General features: G+C 40.9%; 1 protein-coding gene across 5 annotated transcripts in view; it reads right to left on the reverse strand.

Annotated features, from left to right (window-relative positions):
• The window catches only part of sona (sol narae metalloprotease), a 330,966-nt gene that overhangs the window by 128,459 nt on the left and 179,784 nt on the right, over positions 1–22,723 (reverse strand). For 2 of the 5 annotated variants that reach the window (XM_083113326.1, XM_083113327.1), the window contains exon 1: positions 18,909–19,224. The exons of 1 other annotated variant lie outside the window; for it this stretch is intronic. The gene's annotated coding sequence lies outside the window, so the exon portion shown is untranslated. 2 more of the 5 variants (XM_083113325.1, XM_083113323.1) reach the window with 2 other exon arrangements.

The raw sequence follows: 22,723 nt of genomic DNA on the forward strand, positions 1-22,723 counted from the left end.
TAGACTGAAGAGGATCTCCTGGCAAGAATCGTCGCCTGTGACATTGTTCGAACGACCCCGGGGATGTTCCAACAGGTACGCCAGAACTTTGTGCGACGATGTCCTGCCTGTAGTGAAGCTGGGGGACGCCACTTTGAACAACTGTTGCGAATATAGCAGCTTGTGAAACTTGTGCAGGTAATAATAGTATTACATCTTCATTCACCGATTCTCGCTTATAACTTTCGACTAAGTCATTTCCGGACCAGGGTTCCTTATCTCAAATTGATACATGTGCCCTTCTCCATCATCCCTGAAAGTTTGTATCATCAGCCCGGAAACACCCTGTATTTAACCAATTACCCTGCCATTAATTTTGCCCAACATAGAGGACTTTGCCAGGGGTTCTGGTTTCGAATCCCGGCCTGTCTCTTTGCGAGTGTCCCTTCATCATCATTAGGGCTACGATTTTTATTACCTAAAAATCATCAAAATATGCAAAATAAAATATGCTCTTTTAACCTAAAATAGTACAAAATATGTACTATAATTTGAAAGATATGCCTTTATAACTGGACTGTTTGAAACATCAATATCTAAATGCTGAGATATTTTCACATATGTACTATTTTTAGTTCACTTTATGGGACCCTGAGTTGCAAAGCACAATGAATATCTGTAAATTTTCAAATAAAAATTAAAAAGATTTTGCTGCAGTAAAAGAAAAACCCTCCTGTGAACATGTAAGAACGAATCCACTTCGAAAATGACTATATATTTCTTGAAAAAGCGAAAATATGCTGAATATGACCGAAAATGAATCTCGCAGAAATGGTCAAATTTGCCAAAATATGCCCTTAAAAAGCACCTTAATTTAATTCGTTTCTTCATAATATGGATTTCTACATGTTTAGGAAACGCATCACCCTTTCCAAAATAATTATGCTAAGTCATGATAATCCTAGAAGCGACGCTAAACATAAAAAAATGAAGCCAAACAAGAAGGACTCGAAGAGACATTCAACCAAAGAAAGAGAAACTGTGGGACCAGAAGGAAAAGTGTCAACTCCATTTCTACACCTAATAAGTTGGTCAGTTTTACTGGTCCGAGTCGGCGACTCGGGGTCAGGTTTTCCCCTCTGGTTTGGGCGTGTCTGGCTGGTTCGTTATGACGTAGATTACGCACGGCAAACCCTTTCTTGCCGCCCTGGAAGGCAGGAGAGAAAAAAAAAAACTGGTCGAGTGTGTACCAGCCAGTCCACAACAGAATGAACAAAACACTTACGAATTGTGTCCTGGATACAGAGCACCTTCTTGCCTTATCACACAGTGGTGTGATTTGAGAAGTTGCCTAGTTTCAAAGCAATGTATTTCAAGGTACCTTGATTGATTGATAGCATAGCTAAGATCAACACCTGTCTCCGAGGACTAAATATTCTTACCTAGGTTAAAAGCTGAGGCTGTACACTGGACAACACAGCCCTACAAAGGATTATACTGGCAGCAGGTCGAGGCGCGAGAACATCGATCGCCCGTAAGACTGCAGTTACAATGTTGATCTTCTGCGAAAGTAACCCCTTACACAGCCCTCAAGATACCTCGAATAAGTACATAATGATCAAACAAGAAATGATTCGAGTCCACTTTTTATCATAATATCAACGGTGAGTGTTGCACCACAATTAATGAATAATAATGACGAAATTCCCAGAACACTCCGACATCCATATCTTGTGCGGAATTAGATTCAGGATCCGTCTGTGCGAATCTAGGTCACGGTATGGCTACTACAGCGCCATAATTGAGATGAAACAATTGAAGTTGTAAACAAAAACGCAGACATATTAATGAACTATCAAATTAGATGGGAAAATCAGATTTCGAAAGGAATGGGGGTCGGGTATTGTGCACTAAGAATTATTAGACTTTTGACGCAAATCCTGACGACCAATCGAGAGTTAATAAAATTATGATGTCAATATTTTGGCAACCAATCTTTGATACCGGCCGTAGGGTCCCCTTTGTAGAACTGAATAAGAAACAGAATAACTGAATTACCAATGGTCAAAACTTAATATCTATGGTACAAAACTACAGGGGGATCTGCAGTAACCTCATAGCCTTTGTCCAATAGGGTGTTCTGGACTCCTACCAACAACCTCCCTTGATGGAAAAGAAGTTTAGCTCATATCCAGAGCACTACTGACATGCTGTACACTTCAGCCATGCGGTATTCCTGAACAGTGGCGCAACTACAGGGGGGCCACGGGGCGTTGCACCTACAACCTTGGATGGAAGTCAATCCTAGTGGGGACAAGGGAGGGCAAACATTGATAGCCAAGGGCACCTGCAGGGGGAACAGAGGGTCAATTGCCACCCTTGATTTCAAATTTTATGCAAATAAAAATACATTTCGTAAGATTTTCTTGATCGCTTCGCTCGCAATGTCTGCTTTTCTTACATCAAATGAAAGTTGTGAAATTATTTGCGCCTATTAAATCAATATTGTTTTCAATGTACAGAAAATTGGATCTAAAATGTTATTGCTCGCCTCGCTCACAATATGATTATTTTCTGGAATGCATTGTAAATTACCAGAGAGAGAGAGAGAGAGAGAAGTAATACTTCTCTTAATTGATTATGCGTAAAAATGCATGAACAATTCCTTTGAGGAAAAGAAGCGGACACAAGAGACAATTTACATAATTTTTGTTGTTTGTTTATTATGAGGTGGATGAATTGATTATGTAATATATGTTATATACATACATATATTAAAGAAACTTTGAATAACTACACAATTTAGTGTTACACATGTTGTATATGCATTTTCTTATTTTACGTCGCTCCATGTTGCATATGTGTAAAACATATGCTGTACATGGAAGTTCACATGTCATATGTACACAAAGAATTATATTCGGAATGCATTTGTCATGCATTTTTTGTCTCAAAAATACAATTTGTGTGCTTGTTTTTCATTATTGGTTTATATGAAATTGAACATTTTGAAAAAAATATTTCCAATCGTTTGTTCGAACACAAATGCTTTAGCACCGACTTCTACCTCCTTTTTTGCGTGATTTACGAGGATACATAGGCGCCGACTCCATGGGGCTTGGGAGGCTCGAGCCCCCCCTCCCCAATGTTAACGATGTGAGGGCAGAGCCTCCCAAATAATTTTGCTTAAGAGAATCGAATGTATTATTTTGCTTCTCTTTAAAAGTTTACTCTGAATTGTGCCACATGAACTTAACTTTAAATACACATTTGAAATGTTCTAGACCATCAACTTTGGGGGGGGGGGGGTGAGACCGCTAAACCATCAACTTGGGGGGGCATGACCAGAGACAGCAAAACACATGACATATTACTATTAAGTATGTAATTATGAGTATTGTTAAATTTTTTACTAAAAACAGTTTCAAAAGACGATGTGCATGAACTAGGGTAGTGGATGGGACGCTTGGGCTACAAATGGCTCTCACATGACATTCGGAACGAGATCATTGATATATTAGGGAGATCTGTTTTGCGCTCCGTGGTAGCAGATATTAAAATCCGGGAATATTTTGCTATTATGGTTGACGAAACTTGTGACATATCCATCCGTGGACAATTAATATTCTGCATTCGAACTGTGAATAAAAGTTTTGATATTTTTGAGGAATTCATGGGCTTTTATGAGATTCCGAACACTGAGGCCAATACTTAAAAAGGGGAGTCATTCATTAATTTATTTCAGTGATCAGAGCCCCCCAATAATTTTGACAAGTCGGCGCCCCAGCGAGGGTAAGAAATTATTTAATACTATTACTACTACTACTACTACTACTACTAATAATAATAATAATAATAATGCCGATTATTATTATTATTATTATTATTATTGGCACGTTTATCCTTGTACATGCCCCCTTCCCCGACAAAATATCATGTGTTTTCCTCTCTGCTAGTGTGTGAACGTTCACGTGTGTGAATATCAACGACCCAAGAACGTTTAACGCTCATAATAAAAACCCGAAGAAAACAATGCACATTGTTGATGCGCCGGTGGAAAGAAAAAAATCACAGCGATCAGCCCTGTTCTCTTTCCTGCAGTTAAAAAAAAAAATCGTCTGGGACAAGTTATCGTGGTGTCGAAGTGAAGGTGAAGCCATTGTGTTTGTTCTAGCAGACGGAGAGAGAAGGTGAGTCCATTTGAAAGGCAAAGTAATAACTACGACCCCCTGCCCTACTTAGCACTTTTCCACTTCTCTTTCCAGGAGAGGAAAGAGTCTCCGCCGTTGCATGTGTGTGTGCGGACGTATTTCATACGTTTGTGGTTTTGGATCAAGGCACGTCGGGAACCTTCAGAGTGGATGGAACGCGGTTTATGGATACAGGCCCGTAGCTAGAACTGACCTCCAGGAGGGGCTCACGATTTATCAGGGGGGCTTTATAAACCAAGCCCGTTTTTCAAAAGTTTAATAGTATTAAATGAAGGTAAATTACGTGTGTCCATATTAAGTTAATTTAAAATATAAAATTTAGAAATATCATACAAATACTACAGTTTTTTCTATATCTTCTAAAACATCTCTTGAAGTTCTAATGACTGCTACGATCCCTTAATACACACTCCATACTATTTTTGACATATTTATATCATACATGTTAAAATGTACAATATCCACTTCAATCATAGTGCCTCTACCGTACATTTCACCCCCTGCCAAAGGAATAAAACTTGGGATCTGTTGACATTTGACGCAGATGCGGAAGGAATGTGGATCATGACATCAAAGTCACAGATTTCTGTCAATCGAGAGGCTGTAACAGGGACAGGGAAGTACAGATAAAAAAGGCTCCTTATGAAAGAACTTTCTAAAGTCTAGAGAATCTTCTAAACACTTGCCGCTGCTTAGACTTCTGCTCATAAACAAGATGAAAGAACGAAGTTGTGAAGAAATTAATATATTCTGTATACTCTTCACCTCAAACAAATTAGAATACAAAATAGTTTTACCTAATGTCAAAGGGACTGGCGACCCTGTCAGCTACGGGCCTGTCTCGATATATGTTAAAAGACGATGGTCCGACTCATAGCGTCCACTGGCGTACGCAGGGGGAGCTGATGGGGCTACAGCCCCTTCCAGAAATTGAGAAAATGAACATTTTAAAACGAAAGCATTAAAGAATTAAGGGGGAAATCCACCCCTCTTCCGATGTATGTATATCGCTTTGGGCATTTCAGGACTATCCAACGAAAGATTAAACATATAAACCTATCACCCTGGCAACTGCAGCCTACCGCCTGGCCACCGACAGGAGACAAATTTAGTATAACTTTCTCTTTTCCTCTTCATCTATTGTTTGCAAGAATTAATGCAACAAAGGATGTCTTTTGTATCGCAGCAGATACCGAGTTCCAGCTCACGTCAAGTCCTAAATCGCCATTAACTTACGACACTTATGTAGCAATATAAATGTCTTAAAGTAACTGTTGAAACATTACTTCTATCGGAAAAAGTAACTCAGCTACAGTTACTTACTTTTAAAAGTAACTAGTAACAGTTACATTTCCTCAAAAAAAGTAACTGTTACATGTAACTAGTTACTTCTAAACACTGGACAACCGAAAGCGGTAAATGCAACCACCCTTAAAAAATGCCCCCTATTAATACCATTTATGTCTGTGAGCAACTTTTATAAATGATATTTACAAAATATTATTGTATATCCTGCCCCCTTAGAACGCAGATATGTAATAGCCACCTTTACAATTCCAGCCCCCTCCGAGAAAAATAAAAACCTTGCGTACGCTAGTAATAGCCTCCGAGGGTGGCAACACTGTGAGAAAACCCCTCAAACGCTCTCGGGAATCAACAATGCCATTGCAGTTTTCCCAATCTTGCATCCTTAAACTTACTATAACTCTCCGCATTTTAAGTGAATATTCCTGCCACAGAGATTCCCTATGAATGAATGAATGGTGGATCTTCAAGTAGCAAGGCGATTAAATTTAGACTACATGAATGGATGGGCACCCACCGAATGACGTCACTCCTGGAAGAACTGGAAAGTCCAGGTGGGCATGGCAAAGGAAAAACTTGCATGGCTTCAGGAAATTTTTATTCTGGACACCATGTTTCGGAAGTGAAGCGAAGAAATTTGGCTCCAAAAGGTTAAAAAGAGGGAAATTTTGCCGCAAAATAACATTTTGATTTAAAAAATTGTTATTGGATTGTTTCCCTCATATTGTAAGCGTCATGTTAACCTAGAACTTAGAATGCTAGCTAAGATGTCCCCTGATAACCCAAGGGTTCCAGATTGTATTACCCATAGAAACGCTATGCAGTGCTTCTTATACAATTTTAACCCCTATGTCAGTTACAAATTTGCCTAGCAGACTACGGACCCTATTTAAATAACCTTTGTTCTTTCGGACCCCAGTATGAAACCAAATATTTATTTAAAGTCTCTGGTTTATGATCTTTATTACAATTTAATACAATACTCATTTTTATTTGTAGTATTAACAATAATATTAAACAGAACAATTTTTTCTCTCGTGCACATTTCTAATATAACACATCAAGGTAGCTTTGTTCTAAGATGACCCATGGGTCATACTTAGTCGCGAAATAATGCCTGTGCTTCTCACGATTTTTACTACGTTTTGGTCTGAAGAAGATGGCGATAATTCTAAATGTTTTTCTATGTGAGATGAAGGTATTTGATTTGGTATTATTACTAGACCTCGGATTTTTAGGTTCGTAAAATAGGCTCTAAAAATCCTAAAACAGGTTCGAAAAACCCTAAAATAGGTTCTAAAAATCATAAGTTAGGCCCGAAAAATCCTGTGGTAGGTTCAGAAAAACTTAAAATAGTTCAAAATTCCTGAAAAATGTTCATTAGGTATAGTCACCGGCAATGAAAATGGGACACCTATATCCTGAAATACGCACTATCTTGCATAACGTTCTGTGTGTTGCCTAACCCTACGGCGATGGCAGAACTTACCATTGGAAATTTGCTATTAAAATCCACTCTTCGCCGTATAGTTAGGCAAGAATCTTTTTCATGTTATCCACAGTCAAACTCGGCAATTTTGTCTGTGGGGATCATCGTATATGCTGAAAATAATCTTTCAACAAAAACAGTCAGTGGTGCAAACTTCAATGCTGAAAAGTTAGTTTGCAAGGCGTGAATGAATGCCACAAAGCACCGAAGTGACGCGAGAGTGAGCAAGATCAGATCACTTTGGATTCTACAGGTAACAGTGGCACCAGATATTTGAGCTTTGAAAAATCACCATGGACTTGGAGGAAGGGAAATCGACAGAGAGCACGTTTCAAACACGTTCGTCATTGAATTTTTTCGTGATCAAACAAAGCAAATGCCTCTGTGTGACATAAAAAACCAGGTAAAACCTTTAAAAATATATAAAAACCTAAAAAAGGCTTGATTTAGGCGCATAAACTTAAAATAGGTTCTAACCAAAATCATCATCATCAGTTGTTGCATTCTTTAACGAAACGATGACATAACTTATAATATCTTACATACCTGTAAAGGAGAAAATAGGTCAAAAACATAAAATCCGAGGTTTAATTATTACACATAGTGTTGCCCACTCGACGAGACGGGACAGGCTTTTAAAAATTCGAGACGAGACGAGATTGACCATGTGTCATAAGACAAACGAATATTTTCGAGACGAGACAGCATTTTCACGAGACTCCACGAGACGAGACAGGCCAATGTCTCGTCTCGTGGGCAACACTAATTACACAAATACAGTAGTGAACAATTAATTTATACCGTGACATTTTGCACACAAGTTATTTCAGTACATCTCTCCCTGACACACTGGCCTTATCAACAGTTGTATTCTACCTGAAAAACAATATAACCACGCTCCTGGATTATCCCAAAAAAGGAGTACACAAGAGTCCAACCATTTCGTGCCGGCTCCCGAGGGATTTTAAGGTGCAAAATTATGGTCGGGAATGGCTAAAAAAGGTTCTGAAAATGTTTGCAATAAGGTGCTGATAAAAATGCCTTTATTCAATGCTCTCTTTTTCTGCGCCTTCTGTATATAATGCGCGCGGACCGCACAGAGAACTGTGGTTGCGCGCGGACCGCGTAGAGGACTGAGTTTCTGCCGAATAGGTTTTGTTGAAGTTTGTGTTTTCTCTCGCGGGTTTTGCTACATTATCTTGGAAACTATTGGGTCTGCAATGATTATATTACACCATTTTATAGCCTTCGTTCTGCTCTACAAAATGAAACTATAGGATTTTATGTAGCTTCTCAAGAAGAGTGAAAATCGTTGATTTTTCTGTCCAATTTTTGAACAAAACATGAAAGAAAAAGTGCTTAAGCATCAAAGGGGATAAATGTTCTAATCTCACGAAAAGGTGCAACAAAGTGTATTCATTGTACTTGATTTCATGTCCTAAAATACATATCTCAAACGACCGGTATGAAAACAGCTATATTTTTTGGAAGGTGCTGCACCTTAAAATCCTTTCCCTAGCTATCATAACGCGCTACGACGCCACAGGTTCCGGGTTCGAATCCCAGCCTGGGCATGGTTTTTTTTTGCGAATGTCCTAACACCAATTTCAACATACCATCACTCAACCTCATCTTTTGCTATTATCTCAGAGTGGCAGGAAAGGAAAGTCAAATAAACTACATGAATCAAAATCAGCGAAACAATGTTTTCCTCTTACACTCAGAGAACTAAATGCATCATATCGATTGATGCACCAGAATGCATCGATCGATGCACTAAAGTGTGTTTTATGGCTTCATCAAAGAATCAGATTCACATTTGATGCATTTGGGTGTATGTCGTGAAAGAAACACCAAAGAGCATCATTTGATTCAAGTGAGGGTTCCTTTCAGTCGAGATGCACTTCAATGCATCATTTGATGCGTTTTGATGCACCTTGATGCGTTTTAATGCACCTTCCTGCATCTTTTTTGATGATGCACTTAAACGTTTCGCCCGAGCTTCATAAACTCTGTAGCTCAGACCAAACGTTTAAGTGCATCATCGAAAAAGATGCAGGAAGGTGCATCAAGGAACATCAACTGGTGCATTAACGTGCATCTCAACTGAAAGGAATCCTCACTTGAATCAAATGCTGCACTTTGGTGTTTCTTTCACGACATATAAAATGCACCCAAATGCATCAAATGTGAATCTGATTCTTTGAAGAAGCCATAAAACACACTTTAGTGCATCAATCGATGCATTCTTGTGCATCAATCGATATGATGCATTTAGTTTTCTGTGTGTAAATTTCACGCCGACAATGAAGAAACACTTCTGGCAACATTGAAGGGCCACTTGATGCGTTCCTCCACCGTAAGCAGGCCACGAATGTCTGACCACGGAGCTTGAATGCAGACAGCAGAACTCCATAGCTACTGCTTATGGTTACCAACTAGCCGTGGACTTCTGAAAGGAAAGCAAAACGAAATCCGACCGTCCTTCAAGACAGAAGCCTATTAAAATTTACAACAAAGCTTCAAGGCTGCCGTGAGATTTCAATTGGCAACATTCAAGACTTGGTAATTTCTCTTCCAGAACAGTGGCGGACCGCCGTGCAGTGGAAATTACTTTCAAACCATAGAGTTTTATAGGAAACCATGATGATAGAAGTTACCGTTAATATGTTACCGTTAAAATTTACAAAAAACGGGACGAAGCGTTTACTTCGTGATCTTAGGCTAATTCATGACGTCACCTCTCTGTACTGTGACTAGAATAAGAAGCACGTATGACTTCGGTAAGCACATATATATTTAGGTCTATAGCTCACCATGTATATAGTAACCAAAGGCCCATCGCGGGCTCTGCTATCAAACAGGGGACATTTTTGAAAAAGTTGAAAGGTCCAGTCTAGACAAGAACAACAGGAGACAGAAACACAGGGTGTCCCTCAGAAATATTACCCTAAATATAGACCGCTTAATACTTTCAGTTACTGTTTGGTGAGGCCTCGCCGATGGCGCAGTGGAAACGTCGTCGCCTTGTAAACAAGCGGTCCTGGGTTCGAACCCGGTGGAGGAACATAGTGTTTCGGATCCCACATTACACTATAGTCTCTCTGTCCTTAAAGCGGACTTAAACAAAATTTCAAATTCAAATTAATCTCTTGGAGCCACCCTGTAAAACCATCTTACCCTGGTTCGCCTTGATGTGGGCCCGGTTGATATATAGGGTGGGGCAAAAAAAGGTAAATGAAACATTGAAATGAGAACTTCGGTTACCTTTTTTGCCCCACCCTGTATATTTCTTTACTTTTCGTCGCTTTTCTGCTACTTTCGGTTAATCCCGACCATGAGGATGAACGGTGATGAAAGGACAATTACATACAGTCGTGTGTAGGTCGGGATTCGAACCAGTACTCCCTGACGTCGCAGCTCCTTGAAAGTCTGCTCCTCGTTTTGGAAAATGAACCTCAACATGTGAAGAGGGCCAACCTCTTTAGCGGAGTGGGTAGCACAGGTCGCTACGACGAGTCTCGGGTTTGAATCCCCGTCCGGTCATGGGTGTTCTTTACGAGTGTCCCTTCATCAGTTTCATCATCGTCGCGATTAGCCGAAAGCGACAGAAAATCGGCGTTAAATCAATCAATCAACACGCGAACTGCAAATCTCCAAAGTAAACAAGCAATGCAACTAAGGGATGTGAAGGCAAGGCATTGGCCTTTTTTTCCAGGACAAAGCTTTTACTCTCATTCCATAGGAAGGGGAAGTGTTCCGTAATTGTTGTCGCCCGAAGTGAAAACACGTTTTGCCCGCCTCAACAATGCAGCTCGGCTCACACGCCCGGGCATCCTTCTCTGTTCTTCTCCGAACGGAAGAAATGGGTGGACGAGACGAGAGCGAAAGTAGTGAATCATGTGGAGGAAGAAGAAGTGGATGACCGGGGCCTTCTGAAGAACAGGCAATAAACATTAGAAGCCATGGCTTTTATCGCTCTGTCAGTGTGCTTTCTTGCACTAATGGAAGAACGGGTTGGGACCAGTGGCGTGCCAAGGATGTTCGAAAGGGGGCTTACTAATACTGTTTTCTTAATCAGCCCTCATCTTGCAATCTTTCCCTGCCTTTGACTGGGCAAAAGGGGGTGTTATAATCCCACACCAATACCTCTTTGGCACGCCAATGGTTGGAACAAAGTCGAAGGTAGCTATGGCACGAATTCCATGGTAGAGTGACACATGGCATCTGCGAAACCAGAGGTCCTGGGTACGATTCCTCTTTGCGAGGCTTATTCCAATAGAAGCAGAAAGAAGGTTTGGGTACTATCTGATGCCTCATTCCCACCAAGAGGTTCATTGATTTTTTTTTACTTATACTCTGTCCCTGGATTCTCTGGAGCAAGCGAAAGAAAACAAGTCTCTGCGCAAGTAGTGACTGGAGATGGCTCGGCCAATGAACGCGTGAAATGAGTCCATGATGCGGCTGCAGCTACCAGCTCTTAGCAGTAGCGCCTACTGCTTCCCACTTGCTTTCTCCCCTTATCTACCGGTATGCGCGGTCTTGCTCCAAAGATTCCCGGAAAAGAGTATAGCGTCGTTCTTATGCTACTTTGGCTAATCGCGACGATAAAGATAAATGATGATAGGATGAAGATGATGATGAGACACAAAGAACACCCATTCCCAGGCTGGAATTTGAACCCTGGACCCCTGGCCATAGGCGTAACCCCCAAATGTTCAGGTGTATTGACATTTATAAGTTAGGGGGCCTTAGCAGATAAGTAATAAAGAGTAATATTAGTGATTTCGCAAACGTCACAGTTATTCAGCCAATAATCCTGGTCGCTGTTTTTAGGGGATGGAAATCTTTTAGTCTCTATTGCCCCAAAGTTAAGCCACAGGTTTGATTTTGCCCCCTCAAAATTAGGCCCAAGTCTAATACTTCCCCCTCTCACCCCCTATGCCGATAGGTGATGAACTTGGAGTTGAACGGCATTGGGAGCGACTCCGAAAACTATGGATTCCACACTAATATCGGGCGTTTTCGCAACACAGTCATATCAGCCTGAATGTTAGACAACCCGAGAAACACTAACGTTGTGCGTGATTGCATAGAGTCACGGATGTCTGTTTGTGCGGAATTTAATATCGGTCGTTTTCGATTATTTTTACATGTCACCCATTCCCACCCCACCCCTAGGGGTGCCAGGGGTGTCTTACCCCCACAGTATTTATTACCAGATTGCAAGCGATATGTGCACCAAGTTTGGTTGAAATTGCTCCAGGCGTTCGAGAGTTATGCCGGAACAAACAAATATACACACCCACGCATACATCCATTTATATATATATAGAAGACAAGAAGAAGATAGATAGAAGATAGATTATAAGAACGGGCAGGAACGTGATAACTTCAGAATGAGGGAGTGTTTTTAACAGTGCTCGAAGCGAGGGGGAAATGCGAGACGTAAAGCACTTCCCTAACCTCAGCTCTTTCATTGTTACCATGCTAAAACAAAGCTAGTAAGGCTCATTCAAACAATCCTTAAACCTACAATTATCCACTTCAGACCCTGTAGACGGGGGGGGGGGCAATATACTGGAGAAAAATATGCCTCCCCCCCTTCTTCCTCGGAAAAAATGCCTTGCTTGTTTCTCCCTGGAAAGAATCCCGAGGACGTCCATAGTCCTGCTCAAGGTTTGGATAATCTACTTCAAGATCACCAGCTAATTATTCTAACCCTTGTGTAACGCGTCATTCATCATTATCGTTGCGATTAACCTGTATAGTTAAAAGCGACCTAAAATGCACCTCTGAGGAGCAAATACGCTCGACTCAGGATCTCAACTGTTAGAACCGGGTTAAAATTCCGCCTTGTACAATGGAATCCATGAGTATCACCGTGCAAATTGTCCATCACCATGTCGTGCGCTTTATTTGACCCAATAAAAGCTTCAAGAATTGAAAGAAAACTCAAAACAAGCTGTTGACAACTTCTGTACCAGCTTACATAAAAATCCATCGCTTAAAACACATATAATGAGAGACAAATTAATGAAAATAGTCATGGACAATTTGCACGGTAATACTCAGATCACACTGTACATTGGTATCCCTTCATCAATCCCAAGTAATCATCACTCATCCTCATAGTCACTATTAGTCAAAAAGTAGCAGAGTGGGTTAAGACGTCGACTTTCGATCTAGACACCCAAGTTCCTGGTGTGGACGAGTGTTTTATTTGTGAGAGTTCCTTCATGAATCACTCGCATCCATCGTCGCGATTAGCCACAAGTTGCTGAGGAGCGACGTAAAATTCAAAAAATACAAATTCCCTTCCACTATTGTTGTTGCGTTTGTTTTAAATATACTTGATGCACAGGAAGGCTAAGTGGGATCCGAACCATTGTGTGTAAATACGTCCATTGAGGGTGAAAACTTCTCCAAGTAGGGTAATGCAAGATCAGCGCATCACCATCGTTACTAGTCTTTACGATTAGAGTACTTTTCAATCAACTGCCCAATTACCTTGATTCAACACTTACGTTACCAACAGGAATCTCTCACCACGCAGCTATATTGATACAATCAAGAATCGCTAAATTCTTTCCTGTCCATTTTCTTCTAGTAAGCTTCTTCGACAGCCAAGAACAGTTGTCAAGCTGTTTTGCCAGAAGCTGGCTGGAGATGTCGCCAAAACAGGTCCACAGAGGCGTTGCAAAATCTGGGCTGTCCACTTAACAACTTCTGACGGCGTAAGCAAACAAATTAAGCCACGGAGTAAGTGTTGACTCTTGTGCCATTCTGCTTTCGTCTGACATGACTGTCCTTCATACTTGGTGACGATCAGCTTTTGATAAATACAAATGACACCGGCCAATTTAGTAAACTTGATCCGATAGGGGTATACAAGGGTAATCACATTTGATGTCCAAGTCTGTAATCGTGGATCAAACTGATTTGTCGCCCTTAAACGAGAAGATAAGAAGGTGGTGGAAAGAGATGAAGAACAAATAAGCGTCTGTGGCTTTCGTTAAGTGAACCACCGCAGCACACTTCCCCGGAATGGATTATGATTGATTGATTTAGTTTACTTTAGTTCCCATTTCTGCCACTTTGGGCTAATCGCGAAGATAAGAATGAGTTATTAAATTTATGAAAGGGTCTGACTGCCACGCGAGAGACCCAGGTTCGATTCTCGGGATGCGTGATCTAAGGCCGGAATTTTTCGGATTTGTCTCTGGGGCTCATCCAGCCTCAAATCATTGGGTACCTGGGGTCAACCCTGGGGGGTAAAGGCGGTCGGAGCGTGGTGCTGGAACTATAGCTTTACCATTACATATACAAAGAACAACCATGTCCAGGCCGGGATTCGAACCCTGGACCTCTGGCGTGGTAGCATGCTGTGGTAACCACTCCGCCACGGAGGGCGACAGGAGTGAATTGTGGAATTGAGATCAAGGCGATAAACTACAATTCGATGCTTTTCCCTGTCACATTTTGCAATTAATATAATTGCTAATGTACAAAATCGCTTCATATCCATATGGGCTTCAGTAATACATCAAATTATATCAACCACAGCTGAACTACTTCAAACACAACACTGAACTTCAAGATTTGTTTTGGATGGTCACCAAGCTGACGCAAGCCGTAGATCAAAACCGCGGCACAAAAAAATAATGGGAATTCCGTCCTTAATGCTGAGTAGATGACGTAGGGCTCCGGCAGCTTGTAAGTAGGTGGAATGCCTCGTTTGTGGATTTCAACAGTGGCCTTGATTCCCGCTAACGATTTTCGTGGTCTGTACCTAGTGAATATACTTGAGAATGCATTTTATGAAGAATTACTATCATGAATGACAGTTGTTAGTATCAACTGCTTCACAAGTTCTCCTTCATTCTATCAAAACGAACATTAAACAAATGATTGAGTTATAACACCATTAAGCCTTGTTTCCATGATTATGATAAACTAAATATGCTGACCAAGGCAGTAATTTATTTTATTAAAAACATAAACTAAACGTTTAGTTTATGTTTTTAATAAAATAAATTACTGCCTTGGTCAGCATATTTAGTTTATCATGATTGAGTTAGTGTTTTAAGTCCACTTTATGTACAGTAAGGCTAATCGGGACTGGACCTACAGTTTAAGTGGGATCCGAACCACTAGGTGCCTCCACCGACCCCTCGATTACACCTGCGCCATCGGGAAGGCCCCGAACATTAAAAAGTAAGTAATTTGATTGTTATTGGTTGAAATGTATTTCGTTGTCTCAGAAGGGGACGATGTGTGTTCATCCAAGATAAAGACACAAACGTTGTCTGGAAATCCCAAGTGACAGAGGTTAATGGTAAGACCAAGATGTATAAACGCTCACGTTTGAGAATTGAAAATTGGGATTGATACAGTGTGGTATTGGAAAAAAAATCCAGTAGGCGCTGTTAGAAGAATTGACAATATTCTAGCATTAACATTTAACATCCTGTCTGTTAATATATCAAAACCGGACGCAATAGTTTTTTTAAAAAAATAAACTTTAATATTTTATCATGCATAATGTTAGATAACGGTTATAAATTACAATTGCATGTACAATAAATGTTTTTTTTTAAAAACAATCACTTAAATTATATTACTTAGGGTAACTATATAATGCTGGTGGCATCGAATATTGACGATATTTTTTATTTTTTACTTTTAAGTCCACTTTATGCGCAAATAGGCTAATCGAGACAGGACCTACAGTTTAAAGTTGGGTCCGAACCACTGTGCAATGTTCACCCATCGAAAATCGAATCCGAGACCCCTTGACTACAAGCCAACGACGTTACCGCTAGAAATTGACGGTCTTAAATCGTAATTTCTCCAGTCAACTTTTACAGAAGCGGGTGAAGAAACCGGAGGGAAAAATTCTCCCTCATCCCTCTTCAAATACCACCCTGTATGAGCGATGGACAACGAAACAATCAGTACAAGAAAGAAACGTATACACAAAAGCAACACTGGGGTGGGAAGATCCAACATACGTGCATCCTTTGCCGAATCTTTTCACTTTAATTCATGAGAACGTCTTTTGCTTGTTCACTTGTACTTAGCTTCATTTAAGAACTGGAAACTTTCGCAGTGCACTGAATTTATGGAACCGCCATTCAAACTGACCTCCCTGTGTCTCTCACGGACTCTCTCTGAATGCTACGTAAATGCTTCCATCTACTTGAAATGAGGGCTGGGAACTTTTGCTTTCTTCAAGATTTCTCCTTTATTTTCCATTTTCTCATTATCTTGATTATCTCGTAACATTAAGGAACGCTAAGAGGAAATGACAATGCTAAATGAATGCGAAAGTGACTTTTCCAGTGACACAAGATGACAGTAATGCGATACGCTGTGTCTCGACTTACGTTAGAATTATTTTCTTACTTTCAGAATTGCTGCTTTGTGTCTATTACGATACAGGATGATGTAATATAGGAAAATAATATTCGAACAACAATATATTTACCCTAAGGCAGATTTCTGAATGCTTTCTCCATTTCTGTAGAGTGTTAGCCAATGCTCAAAGTGAGGAGAAACGAGAGAAATAGTTTTAAACAAGTTATAATCCATTTCTTTTCCCCGAAGATCGAGAAAACATCATCTACCTACGAAGTTCCAATCAGATCACAAGATTTAGATTTGACTTTTGTTACTTAGCATTGCTTTTGTGAACTCTTGGATAACCGCGTCGATGAGGAGGATATGATGAAGGGACACTCCAAAGACGACCCATGTCCAGGTCGGGATTCGAATCCGCATCCCTGGCATCGTACACTCGGAGAACGAAATGCATCATATCGATTGATGCACCAGAATGCATCGATTGATGCACTAAAGTATGCTTTGTAGCTTCTTCAACGAATCAGATTCACATTTGATGCATTTGGGTGCATTTTGTATCTCGTGAAAGAAACACCAAAGTGTATCATTTGATTCAAGTGAGGATTCCTTTCAGTCGAGATGCACTTCAATGCATCAGTTGGTGCGTTTTGATGCACCTTGACGAGTTTTGATGCACCAGAATGCATCTTCTTTGATGATGCACTTAGACGTTTCGTTTGAGCTACATAAACTCTGCGTGTAAACACATTGGAGTTTCTTTCACGACATACAAAAATGCACCCAAATGCATCAAATGTGAATCTGACTCTTTGAAGAAGCCATCAAACACACTTTAGTGCATCAATCGATGCATTCTGATGCATCAAGCTATATGATGCATTTAATTTTCTGTGTGTAGATGGTAAAAATGACCTTGGCAGTTTTACGTTAAAGAATTATGTAATTTCCCGCTCTTAACCATATATTTATGATGTGCACGACCGCAATTTATAATCACTATATGTATGATAAAATATTCAGATTTAAATAACAACGGTTGCGTTCAGTTAATGTAACAGGCAGGCACTTAGTGCTCGCAGGTTACCTGTTTTGTTACATTTGATGCGCTATATTGTAATTTACACGAGATTATATGGAGGTTACAATTGGAAGAGCTTGGACTTAGGGCGACATAATCATAAATATAATTATATAAATATATTTAATTGAGAAATCAGTTGCCAAGTTGCTAAGTAAACTTGTAGCATGAGTACTGCACTACTAGTTATTCAAGGACGCGAATCTTGTTCCTTGCTGCATTTGAATAGGGTCGAACAGAATCAGAAGACAGTTTATCAGAGAAAACAAAACACAAGGATTGCAGTCAGTCTGATATCAAGAAGGGTGCCGATTCGCAAATTCCCCAAGAAGACAGTAATTGGAAACCGCATTGCTTCATTACCGCAAAAATGATCTCTCACTTTCGCCAAAGACGTGTCGGACAACAAACACGAAATCTGAAAGTTGTTTTTGGGAATTCTTGTTTTGCATCGTCAAAATTGCTGGAAAACAAGTGTTGCAACAATTGCAAATATAATTTTACAAGGGTCACTCGAGTTACGTTTGACTTGCCACGGCAGGCCTTATCAGCGAAATCAAGAAAAAAGGAATTTGCGATAATGGTATTCTGCAAGCGTGGACTTGGTTTCCCCCCTTTGACGGTGCGGAGAACCACTTTCACCGCGGTCAGCCCGCTGGCCTACATTTAAACAACCACAGCGATTGCCGCTTCGAACTCTAGGAATATCCCTAGCAAGCCAATGCAAGAAAAGAGGTACATAAATTAAAAGTATTTGAAAATAGAATCCTTAGAAAAATATTTGGACCTGAAAGGGATGAGGAGACAGGTGAGTGGAGAAACTTACATAATTTATATTCACCGGACCCTGTGGCCAAGTGGTTAGCACATCACGCTGCGACGCCAAAGGTCACGGGTTCGAATCCCGCTCGGGCTTGGTTGTTTGTGAATGTCCTTTTATCAATTTCATCATTTCATCAGTCATCCCCATCTTTGCAAATTAGCCAAGAGGCACAAAACGCGAAGTAAAAATAAACAAAATTAATCAATCAATAATTTGTATTCATGTCCAGATATTATTAGAACAATTAAATCAAAAATATTTAGGTGGGCAGGCCATGAGGCACGAATAGGAGAGGAAAGAAGGGTTTGTTAGGAAATCTGATGGTAAGGGACCAGTAGGAAGGCCAAGGTGGAGGGATAACGTTGAGATGGACCTAAAGGAAATCGGCAAGGATGGAAAAGATTGGATTGATCTTGCCCAGGATAGGGACATATGGTAGGCTTGTGATGCTGCAGTCATAAACCTTCGGGTTTAAGTACACTTTATACACAGATAGGCTAATCGAGACTAGGCATACAGTTTTAAAGTGGGATCCGAACCACCATGAATCGAACCCGAGACCCGTTGATTACAAGGCGGCGACGCCACCACTGCGCCTTCGGGGAGGCCCAAGAGGCTAGAGTGTTAGCAAATGTAATATAGGAGATGCTATCTTACCCGATTCGACACCAGAACACAAAAACTCGTTGGCGATTTCGACGCTGGACTGGGAAGCGTAACTGCGAGATTTCCGTCGACAAGGTCCAAGTTCTTGACCCTGGCTAAAATGCCAGCTGTCAGTGCGATGATGCTGATGGAAACTCTGCCCTTGTTGCCGGAGTTCGTCACCGGAGCGATGTTACCGCTGGGGAAGAGAGAGGTTGAACACCCGCGCGACGCGCACAGAACCGGGCACCAACCGCCACTACCCGAAAACCGGACGAACAACAACAAGCACAGACGAAGGACTGGTCAGCCAAACGGGGTAAGTATATATATATACGTACCCGCATCGGGCGCTGTTATTCGTTCCTTCCTTTTGCACTTTTCTTCGGGAATCACGAACGCTTCTACGAATCTCTTTCGGTTCTCCTCTCCCCCGCACCTGTGTTCGTCATCCAAGTTCCCTCAGGGGGTTCCACCAACCAATGCCTTCTTTACGCTATCCTTCGCCACTGGCTCTGGCCAATCCTCTTACCACTGAGACCACTAACAAACTAACTGCAGTCGTCTGCTTACTGTGATCTAAGCATTATGCCCGCCGTGGCGTTGGCTCACTACCAACATTACTATGACCTTGGGGAGCTCCATTCTTTCCCAAGCTGGTTGGTGGAGGCCTGCTTGTCGCAAGCTTCTGAAGGACTTTCTCGCTGTACCTTCGAGCGAGCAGAAGGTAAAAAGGAGGGATCTTATCATTATTAAAATCCACATTGGCCGTAACTTCAATGATCATATTTGAAAAAGTTCAACAATCAAACTGATGCAGTGGCAATGTCTCAACAATGACTAGAAAGACAACTGAATCGTTTATTTCAGAAACCACCTATCGACCACTTCTGGCGAAAACGATATGTGTACAGTTTCATGTAGCCCTTGTCAAAACTCATAGTTTGATGTATAAATCGATCATAATAATATTAACAATAATAACATTATAATAAGTAAGGAAAAGTTCGCCGTGCTTATAGCACAGTGCCATGAAGGGACATTTAGGGGATGTGTGAGTAGGGCCGCACACATTCTCGATCTCGGCAAATTTTGGAGGTGATGTGATCAGCACCACGCTCCGGGTACACCCAGGTACCATTGATTTGAGGCGCCCTACTGAATAGGCCACCGTGGCTCGTACATTAAAAATAATAATTATTATTGCATGAACAGATGAATTTGAATTGTTCGAATTGCTGTTCCAAGTCCACTTTATGCACAGAAAGGTTAATCGGGACGGGCCTAAAGTTTAAAGTGGGATCCGAATCACTGTGCTTCCACCGGATATCGAACCCGGAACCCCTCGAACATGAACAGATGAAACGTAGCAGTTTCGCTCAGAATCGAGCGTGGAAATCGCTGACGAGTTTTTGTTTTGGTGTGAAATGAGGCGAGATATCAACACGTCTTCTTTCTTTTATACATTACGTGGTTCATGTGTACCGGGTGACCAGAATTAAAGTTACCCAACTCAGAGCCCTCTGTAGCCTGTTTGAGGCATCGTAGAACTCTGACATTTGGTGAATCCACTATGCAGACTATGGGGAAGAGGATGGCGATAAAAAGGTTCAATTTTCCGCCACCAGGTTGAAATGTGGCGCTGTAATAATGTACAAAATTCTTCATCATCTTTCTTAACCTATGCGTCGTCATAGATCCCTTTCAAAGTCCTTTCACATGACGATAAACTCGCAGTGCAGCTGCACTATCACTACCATTCTGATCAAACAACTTCACCAGCAATGCACGTTCTTTCTTATGGCATGGTGATCACTTCCTAACTTTTGTTCAGCACTCACGTTAAGTGATTTAGCTGAGTTATTAATTAGAAAGACATTTGTTAGTGGCTGGAAGTTGCGAGAAAATAATCTCTCTCTTTATTGCAAAGTAAAGGCAAATCCATAACCAATTGGAGCAGTTTACGTCATTATCACAACCCATCATGGAAGTACAGTGCCATATTTCAACCTGGTGGCGGAAAATTGAACTACTTTTTTATCGCCATCCTCATCCTTATGGTCTGCATAGTGGATTCACCAAATGTCAGAGTTCTACGATGCCTCAAACAGGCTACAGAGGGCTCTGAGTTGGGTAACTTTAATTCTGGCTACCCGGCTTGTAAGATCAACATTTGTATAAAAACAGCCGTCCTACCAAAGAAATAGTAAAAAAAATGTAATGCATTATTTATTGAATAAGAAAAGGTTGTTAGTTCCAGGTGATGAAAAGTCCCTTATTATTTTTATGTATATTATTATTAGTTTATATAAAGTTTAATATTCACTATCTAATCCTTATATCTGCGTAAGTTCTGCGGAAATAAAGCAACTAGGTATTATACAACAACAACAAATATTTTGCTTATGGACTTGGTTAGTCTTTCGGAGGGGAGGGGGGCAGGACCTCCTAAGTGCGTCCTTGTTGCCGATGTCCATCTTTGTTGCCTCTTCCAGCAAACCCACGATCCTTATTATTGCCAGTCACGAAAATCATTTTGCCTTTCTTGGGAAAAAGTGGGAAGACAGCAAAGACAATTTTAGCTGATTTTACGCAGAAGAGAAACAACAGTAGCAAGAACTGGAGGCCTCGAGAACAGACTAATCGTTCTTAAGGTGAAATTCCGTGAGGCTACGCGCCGCAAATGTGTCCCTCCCCCCTTCGGAAAGCGGATAGAATGAATGACGGGCGAAATGAATGGCATTGCCACACGCACCCCTTTGTCGAATGCCTCTAAACAAAGAGTTTGTGAGGTCGTCAGTGCAAGATCCTAGCCACCCTGAACACAACCGTGCTTCTTCCGTCTTTTCAAACTGTCGTCGGATGGTTCCTTCAGTGAAACTTGGCCTCTTTCCATTGACTCCTATGTGGCTTTGATCTTCTGTGGCCTATGCCTTTTGCTTCTGTCTTGTAGGATATTGTGTTGTGCTATCTTCCCTACTCAGAGTTTTCCAATCTATTCCTATTTTGCACTTCTCTTTTAGGCTTTGCTGACTTCCGTGGTTAGTACAGCGCACTACGACGACAGAGGTCCCACGTTCAAATCCCGGCATGGGCATGGACGCTTGTGAGTGTCTATTCATCAATTTCATCATATCATCACTCATCCTCAGGATCCAAAAGTGGGAGGAAAGCGAAGTAAAATAAATTTCCTTGTGAGAGTTTAGCCAATCACTATTTTTTCAGCTTCAACTGTTTTGCACTTTGTTAATTTCCATAATATTTCGATATGATTTTATTGAGACAGTTTACATATTATCATTTCGGTTTTGAGTGTTTTCTCCATTTGTGCATCCACCAGGAATCAAACCATGTAAACAGTAGCGTATACTGAGTCAATATTTGGGCTATCTCACTATGTCACTGGTCCTAGGCTATAATATAAATTTACTAACTCCTGAGAAATCAGGTTGCCAACTCATAAGAAATCAGGTTGCCAACTCATAGGAAATCAGGTTGCCAACTCATAAGAAATCAGGTTGCCAACTCATAGGAAATCAGTAGGGACATTGAATTTTCGCGATGCGCGAAATCGCGAAATGTGAAAAAAAATGCAATTGTGAACATTCTGCACGTAACTACACCCCCAATGATGAAATATGCATAAGTTATATTCGCGAAGTAATGCGAAATGTGTGCTTTTCCACGAAATGAACGCTTTTTCGCGAAATAACCGTGAAATATCATCAAATTATGTAGAAAACAAGCAAAAACCGGCAATCGAGGTTGTGCGCGCAAACTGTCGATTTGTAACGAAACGTTTGCCTAAAGTTTCCTACCACTTGCAG

Source organism: Lepisma saccharinum, chromosome 27 (assembly GCF_977018435.1).
Source record: "Lepisma saccharinum chromosome 27, izLepSacc3.1, whole genome shotgun sequence".
Lineage (NCBI taxonomy): Eukaryota > Metazoa > Arthropoda > Insecta > Zygentoma > Lepismatidae > Lepisma > Lepisma saccharinum.